Below are 7610 nucleotides of genomic sequence, written 5' to 3'. Positions count from 1 at the left end.
TTCTATTAATGAAGGTTCTTTAACAAATTCAATTCTTCTGCATTATTACAGACCTACAGTAATCTCTCAGAAATGTTGTCTGTGAATGTCAAACCTATCTTTTGGCCACTTTGTGGCTGTATTTTTTATTATAGTTTCATTAATCTTTGACAGGAAAGGATTAAAGTCAAAGTATTAGCACATTCACACAATTCTATTGTAATTTTCAGTCTAATCCGCTATGTGTACCTACAGAATTTCCTCCTCAACACCCACAAGACTTGCTGTTCAAAATGATGTCAATGTGTTGATTGGGTAGCCAAAAGAAGCAGGACACTTCAGGGCAAGAAGGGTGCCTCTCAATGTCAGCACAAGATGGAAAGTGTGGTCCTCTTAAACTCAGTGAAGTCCCGTTCTCCATGTAAACAGAGGTTTTTATTTTTTTATAGACAACTGATTGCTGTTGAATGTTAAGTCTAAGAACAACAGGAAAAAAAACCCCAAAGGTCAAATATACATGCATCCTACTAATACTGCTGGCTAACTGCACCTATAATCCAACCAACATATGTATTACTTATATAAAAAAGGCATATTTTACCTCTCCTAACATAATGTACTAAAGAACTGCTATATAACACAAATTTAGAGCCCATCTTTATAATTGAACAGGATATCATTGCACTAAAAAAAATATATACCCCAGAATTATTAAGGAAATTGAAAGAGTCTTTAGAGCTTGCATTATTTTGCCTGGATTGAGAAGGCTAAGGGGTGACAAAGACTGCCTTTGAGATATAAAAGGGAACAGCTCAAAGATAAGCTGAGGCATTACAGATTTTGAGCAAAAATCCTACTTTAATCAGCAGTGCCAACTGGAAGCAGTTAGGAGTGTTCCACCAGCAGAAGCTGCGGGGAGATGTTCACAGAGAAGTGATGGAAACAACACAAGGAAACCATTTGATTGGCTATAGCTTACGCATTCCTGTTACGTGGGAAAGCCTGCTCAGCTGCCTGTGATTGGTTGTCCTCAGGTTTCAATTTCTTAATCTTGAAGCACTTACAGGTTTAGGTTTGGTTTGTTTACATAGGCAGCTAATATATTAAAACCACCTCAGTCTAGTAGCCTCTTTGTTTAATTAACATTACTATGAAGAACTGTGGTGAACCTACTGTATCTATCAATTGCAAAGCACTATTAAATCTAATTTATAATATCTCTAAATGTGAGTGTGTAACTGGAAAAGGAATACAGTCCACTAAGCTAATAGTAGATACATCTAATCCAATGGTTCTTATTAAAGTGCTTCTGCTTATTTTAGTTTAAGAAGCCCACTGTGAGTCACCTCATCAGCACGGACTATCAGGTGTGGTCTGAGGGGCCCACAGGGAATAACAAAGATACTGCTATCATTGGGAAATTCCAAGGGGTTAGAGGTTATACATCCCAGGAACTAGAGACAAAGGCCAGCCCAATTATTTGTTCTACAAAACTATATACCTGATAAGGGTCTAGTGTTCAGAATATATAAAAAACATTTACAACTGTACAATAAAAGGACAACCCAATTAAAAAGCAGGGAAAGGATCTGAATGTACATTTTCCCCAAGAAGTTACACAAATGAGCAATAAATATATGAAGATGACCTCCGCATCATTACTTCATTACCTTTCTTGGTCATGATGTATTTTCCTTCTTATATATTATTAGATTTATTTTGTTAATAGTTTGTTGAGTGACTTTTTAGAATAAAAGGTATTTGTTAAGGAATATTTACCTTATATTCAGAAACTATACTGAAATCTCAATACTTGACTGAGGTACAGGAATGCAAAGGCTACATGGCCTATCTTCCATGCTCTCCTTTCTAACTGTATTTTCCAAACCTCCAGCTGGCAGTCCTGTGCTTTGGGAGGAATTAGGTAAACCTCACACTGTGGTCCTCACCTAGTTCCTTGAGGGGACGGCTGGCGGGCTGTCCCCCACCAGGCCTGGCTGTGAGATCAGGCACGCTGTGGCTTCTGCTGTCCACGCTCCAGAACTGACTGCCCCTTGTCCTTCGAAACCAAGCCGGATGGCACCTCTGCTGGATGACTTTCCTGAATTCCTCCCCATTTCCCAACCCACTTTTGATTCAAGTGTATCTCCTACATGTTCCTCCTGTACTTTCTGTAGATCTCTGCCATAGTTGGCATTTATGTCAGGGTGTCATTATGACATACAGACAACAGGGTGCGGTAACTGACAGTATGGGCACTGGCCACAATGTTAGGGTTTAAGTTCCACCTTGATTCCTTATAAGCTCTGTGACGTGACTTAAAGTGTCTAAATTCTGTGTGCATCAGCTTCCTCATCCATAATATAATGATAGCACCTTTTGCATAAGGTTGTTGAAAGAATTAAATAAGACAATTTATCTATAGCAATTAGTATTATGTGTTTAGCATAGTAGTTGATCCAAAAAATTAGCTATCATTATTGTTGTTTTTTTTAATTTCTCATTTATCCTGGGGTGATAAGCATCTTGAGGGCAGAGACTTTATCTTATTCCTTCGTCACCCTCCAGCCCTAGTAAGTGTGCCTGGCACAGTAGGTGCTTAACAAATGTCTTGTTGGGTTTTTTTGAATATAGATAGAATAAGAAGGCTTTATTTCAGAAGCAAAGCCAAAACAAACTTCAGTCTATCTCCCAATACCCAGGGTTCATTTTGTATTTCTCTGGAGTCCAGTCTTCCATGGGGGACTATCCATGGTGCTGACCTTTGCCAAGTTGGCTTAAGTGGCAAGTTGTCTGCCCCAACAATTGGGCCACAGCCTCTATTGACTACAGCACCCCCAGTCTGATTGAACATGCTGTCGCCTCAGTGTGCTGATGACTAGGCTTTTTAGTAACCTTCCATGCTGACTTCCTAAATCGGCCTGTGCAACCTTCTTTACTGAACCCTATCATGTTCAGCTTGCACCTCATGACACCAACCACAAAGGTCACTAACTTCCTTCTCTATTCCCAATCACTCCCTTTCTTTCTCTAACTCCTTTTCTGCTTTGGTTCCTCCACTACTTTTTTGCTCTTGTCTTTTTCTACCTTCTCCTCCTTCCCCAGCTACGATGAAAACATTTTATTTGGTGTCCACTTCATTATTGGTGACCTCTCCTCCCCTCTCCTCACCAAATCCCTTTGGAATTGGTGGCATATTTTATCTAAATGGAGAGAGAGAAAGTAGGGGAGGCCTTCCATGAGAGAAGAGCAGGAGACATCCATACTCTTCAGAGGGAAGGGGCTGTATGTTTTGCTTTTAACATTTACCTGTTTAAAATAAGTTCCAATATAGAGTTGCCTAAGACAAAGATGAGGATGAAGGTGGTTATAGAGCTTGTGTGGCAACCAGGCTCCGATTGGTGGGGGTGGGTTGAAGCCTGGGGGGGAGGGGAAGGGAAATGCCCAAGGGCGAACTCGGTTACATCACTGGCTTGGGTGGGGCCATATCTGGCTAGAGAGACAGTTTTCTATTCCAGAAAAACTCTGCTAGAAGGAAAGCATCCAAAGAAAGGGAAAGTTCTGAGTGTGTTTTTTCCTCCATGGATCTACTTAAAAGAAATTTGGCTATATCCACACACAGACAAAAATCTTCACCGTCTTTGAGTAGGAAGACAAAGAACACTTATGTATGCAGTTCCTAATGCTGCTAGAGCAAAGTGCAATCAACAGCACGTTCTAGTCAAGGACCTGAAGAGAATCAGGTTCAGATGTGACGGACTGAGAGTTCCTCTGGCTGTTGGTGCTGGGGTGGGCTTGAGCCCCAGGAGCTGAGCCAGCTTCTCATCATTTACATGATTGCAAGCATTTACTAGAATGTTTCTGAAGGCAGATTAATATCCACTATTGTTTCCATTAATATAAGTAATTGGTATGGGAATTTTTTTCAAGTTTTACTTTGCTTTTAAAAATTAACACTGCTTGAAGCCGGGTATTTTTCTAAGAGCTTCACATGTATTAACTCATTCAATTTCCAAAGTAACTCAACTATCTAAATGCTATTATTAAGCCATTTTACATATGAAGAATTGGGGCCCAGAGAAGTAAAGTAACTTGCCCAAAGTCAGACAACACAGCGAGGTCATGACTGTGTCCTCTGAGTCAGGACTCAATCCAGATGTTCTGACTCCAAAGTCTATGCTCTCAACTGCTGGGCTCCTCTGACCCTTCGAGGGAACTCTGTGTGGTGGGGCCATCTTTCTGTGGGTGAAGGAACTGGTTGACTCTGCATTACCTTAATACATTTTATTAATAAAATGTCAGAAACTCCCTAAAGTGAAAATGAGTATGTATCAATAAAAATAAATACAGTTATTGGCAGCTGCAAATGGGGTGAGCAAGTTATCAGTTTGCAAGCTGGTTCCAATCCACTCTGCATTTTTAGGGAGCCACTTCTTTTTTTTATTTACCGTTCCTGGGGTCCCAGTTACTTAGCTAGCTCTCTCCAACTCTGTCCCTCCGAATGTATTTGACAATTTGTAATCACACTTTATCACATTACCACAAATTTAAAATAGCATTTTACTGGGGGAAAAAATAGATCTGAGTTGAAACTTCTGGACATTTCTCAAATTATCCCTTATGACTCTCTCTTTGAAACCATGGAATTTATGAGCAAAATCTCTGCCAAACCAACCTATCCTTTCCTCCCCTGAGCTTCGCTCCTTGTAGTGCATAACACCCATCTTGCAAAAGGGCCCCTCCCCTCTCCTCGTGCTGAAACTGGCTCCCTGCTCCTCCTCACCCTTCTGCCCTTAGGTCACACGAGGTGCTTTGGGGTGGGCTGATCATGGTTTGAGCCAAGTTCTCTCCGCCCTATTTCTCTTCTTCTCTCCAGTGAGCCCAACATTCTGGGGTCACCTTTTCCCTCTTGTCCTCATGTATTCCCAGGGGATACATTCCTTCCCAGGATGTCTCGGTCTCCCATCCACGTCTTCAGTCATTCCCTGCCTCCTCCACCTTTTCCTTCCCTGCCCCATTTCCACAGGAAAATCCTTCCCGCAGAGGTTCTTCATTGTCTCTGTGAGCCAACCAAATGACCACTGTCACCCGTTAGCTGCTGTACCCTCCAAGCCTAGAGCAGCACCTGTCACCTAGTGGGCCATCAATCCTCATCTGTTTAACTGATGAAGGACCGAGGGAGACTCACGGCACGACTGCTCAATGCAATCAGAAGTGGCTATGATACAACCATCTCAAGCAAGAAGAAAGCCATCGTGTTTTTCACTTCTTAAAACTTTCCTATTAAATCAACAGCATCTTTGACCTAATCATTAAAAACAATGGTTACTGAAGAATATTTTGAAACTATGTCAAGCTCTTTATTATAAAGGGAAACATATAATAAAGAAAACTAGTGCCAGTTGTCCTTCCATTGTCCCTGTGGGAATTATCATGAATATTTCTCTACATCTCCATCTAGTTAAATTTGTTTTTCCTTGACAATCAGCATTCAACATGTTTTTCTAAAGCTTCTTTCTTATTCAATTGCATTGTTTTTCTAGCTACTTAAGAATAGTGATAGTCTGTTCTTATTCATTGCAGTGTACAGAATTTTAGTTATATCCTGGGTGAAATAGGCTTTTATGCACTAACCTAGAAACCAAAGTGCCCCTCTTAACCTTGTTTCCATGGGGAAGTGCATCCAAACAATCAGCTGATATACAGACTGTTAGAAACCAAGTCGAATGTACACCATTGGTTGTCTGAAACATCAAGGGCGTATGGTTCCTGTCACACAATGTACAGAAACAAAGCAGTTAAATGTGCTTTTCATTCCCATGTGATCACCATTCTCCCAAGCACGGATGTTTCAAGGTTTCTGTGAGCTGATGGAAGAATGGAAATGCTCCAATAACAAAACAAAAATTCACAATAAATCAACAAGGTAAAATGGCCATTAAAATCCTTAAGAGCTCAGTGTGTTAACACATCCAAAGAAAATTTTATGGGACAATGTGCAAAAGCATTTTTTTTTAAACTTTTCTAATTCAAGGCATAAATCTAAGAAAGAATGCTAAGAACTCATAGGTCCTGAGTAGCAACAAAACTTGACCTACAGGCAGTCTAACCATAAAAAAGGATATAAAAAGCAGAGAAAACTATAAATATAGTCAATTACTACCCAATTTATACTAAGCAACTTAAAATTGGACACTACACATTAAAAATAGAAAATTATTTTGATGAATATAAATTTGGACCATCAGGAAAAAACTGCATTATCTTAACAGCAACTTAACTGTCTATTCTTAGTGGAATTTTTCAAAACTGCTACCAGAAACGATTTAATAAATGTACAAATTTGGTAGATTTCTCTCTTATTCAGAAGGTGAAAATAAATACATTGTAGCACAGACAATAAAAAAGGGAGACCAAGTATCAAAACAGCATTTTTTAGCAAAAGTGAAATATATGTAAAATGGAAACAAAGGAAACCAGTGTTAAAACAGTTGAGATATTTGTTATGTTTCCAGAAGCCTGAGATTAAAGTAACATTCCTACATATCTAGAAGCCACAATCCACTATGACAACAACAAAAAAGAAGCTTAGATGTGGGAAGTGAGGTGTGGGCAGGGCAGAGGAGAGTAACGGGGGGAAATGGGGACAACTGTAATTGAAGAACAATAAAAAAATGAAAAAATATACTTAGAAAAATTAAAGAATGATCACATTTCCAAGACCTTTTCTAGGATCTACAAACACGGGCATAAGAAAAAGGTTAAAAATAGCAAAACAAAGTTTGTGAAATAGAAAACTGGAATAAAAACAAGGAACATCTGGAAATAATGGATGATAATAGAATGCCAAAATGAAGGCTGTTCAAAGAAACTATGAAAAGCAAAGTTACATTGAGCATTCAGATGCCTTCTTTCCTAAATCCACCATTGACCCTGTGGTGGTTGCTGCTGCTCATGACAGTGGCTGGGAGGAGAGGAATATCCTTGCTTCAGAGGAGTGACACCCACAATTCTCCTTGAGGCTTAAGCCATGAGGCCCCGTGCGCTCATTAAGTCGCAGCTGTGTGTGTTGCCTGCTGCCGAGTCGGCTCCGACTCCTGGCGACCCTATGAAGGAGTGATGTCCACCATGTCCTGCCCTCAACAGCCCTGGTCAGCTCCTGTAGACTCCTGCCTGTGGCATCTTACATGGAATCAATCTATGTCATATATGGTCCTCCTCTTTTCCTGCTGCCTTCTATTTCCTCCACATTAGTGTGTTTTCCAAAGATCTCTGCCTTCTCATGATGTGCCTGAAGTAGGATGGCTTCGGTGTTGTCATTTTTGCCTCCAGCAAAATTTCAGGCAGCGTTAGGATGGAAGAGGGCATTCAAGATGGTGGTGTTGGTAGCTTCTCTGGCTTGACTACCTTTTCTTGGAAAAATCTCACCTTGGGGTTTGGTAGTCAAAAACACTACTTCCCCACTGGGGAAAAACACTGGGCCCAAGTAGCTTCTAGGACTACTTAGAGATACAGGACCCTATTCCAAATGCCACAGGGAGGGAGAGCTGCTCTTGGTGCATACACCAAAGAGGACTTTATGAAGGTTGGAGCTGTACTAGGGAAGCCGAATTCAGGAAAACTCCCAAATT

This window comes from Pteronotus mesoamericanus, unplaced genomic scaffold (assembly GCF_021234165.1).
Source record: "Pteronotus mesoamericanus isolate MK-2021 breed Mesoamerican mustached bat unplaced genomic scaffold, CSHL_Meso_final contig_50, whole genome shotgun sequence".
Lineage (NCBI taxonomy): Eukaryota > Metazoa > Chordata > Mammalia > Chiroptera > Mormoopidae > Pteronotus > Pteronotus mesoamericanus.
Note: the sequence above shows the minus strand (reverse complement) of the source record.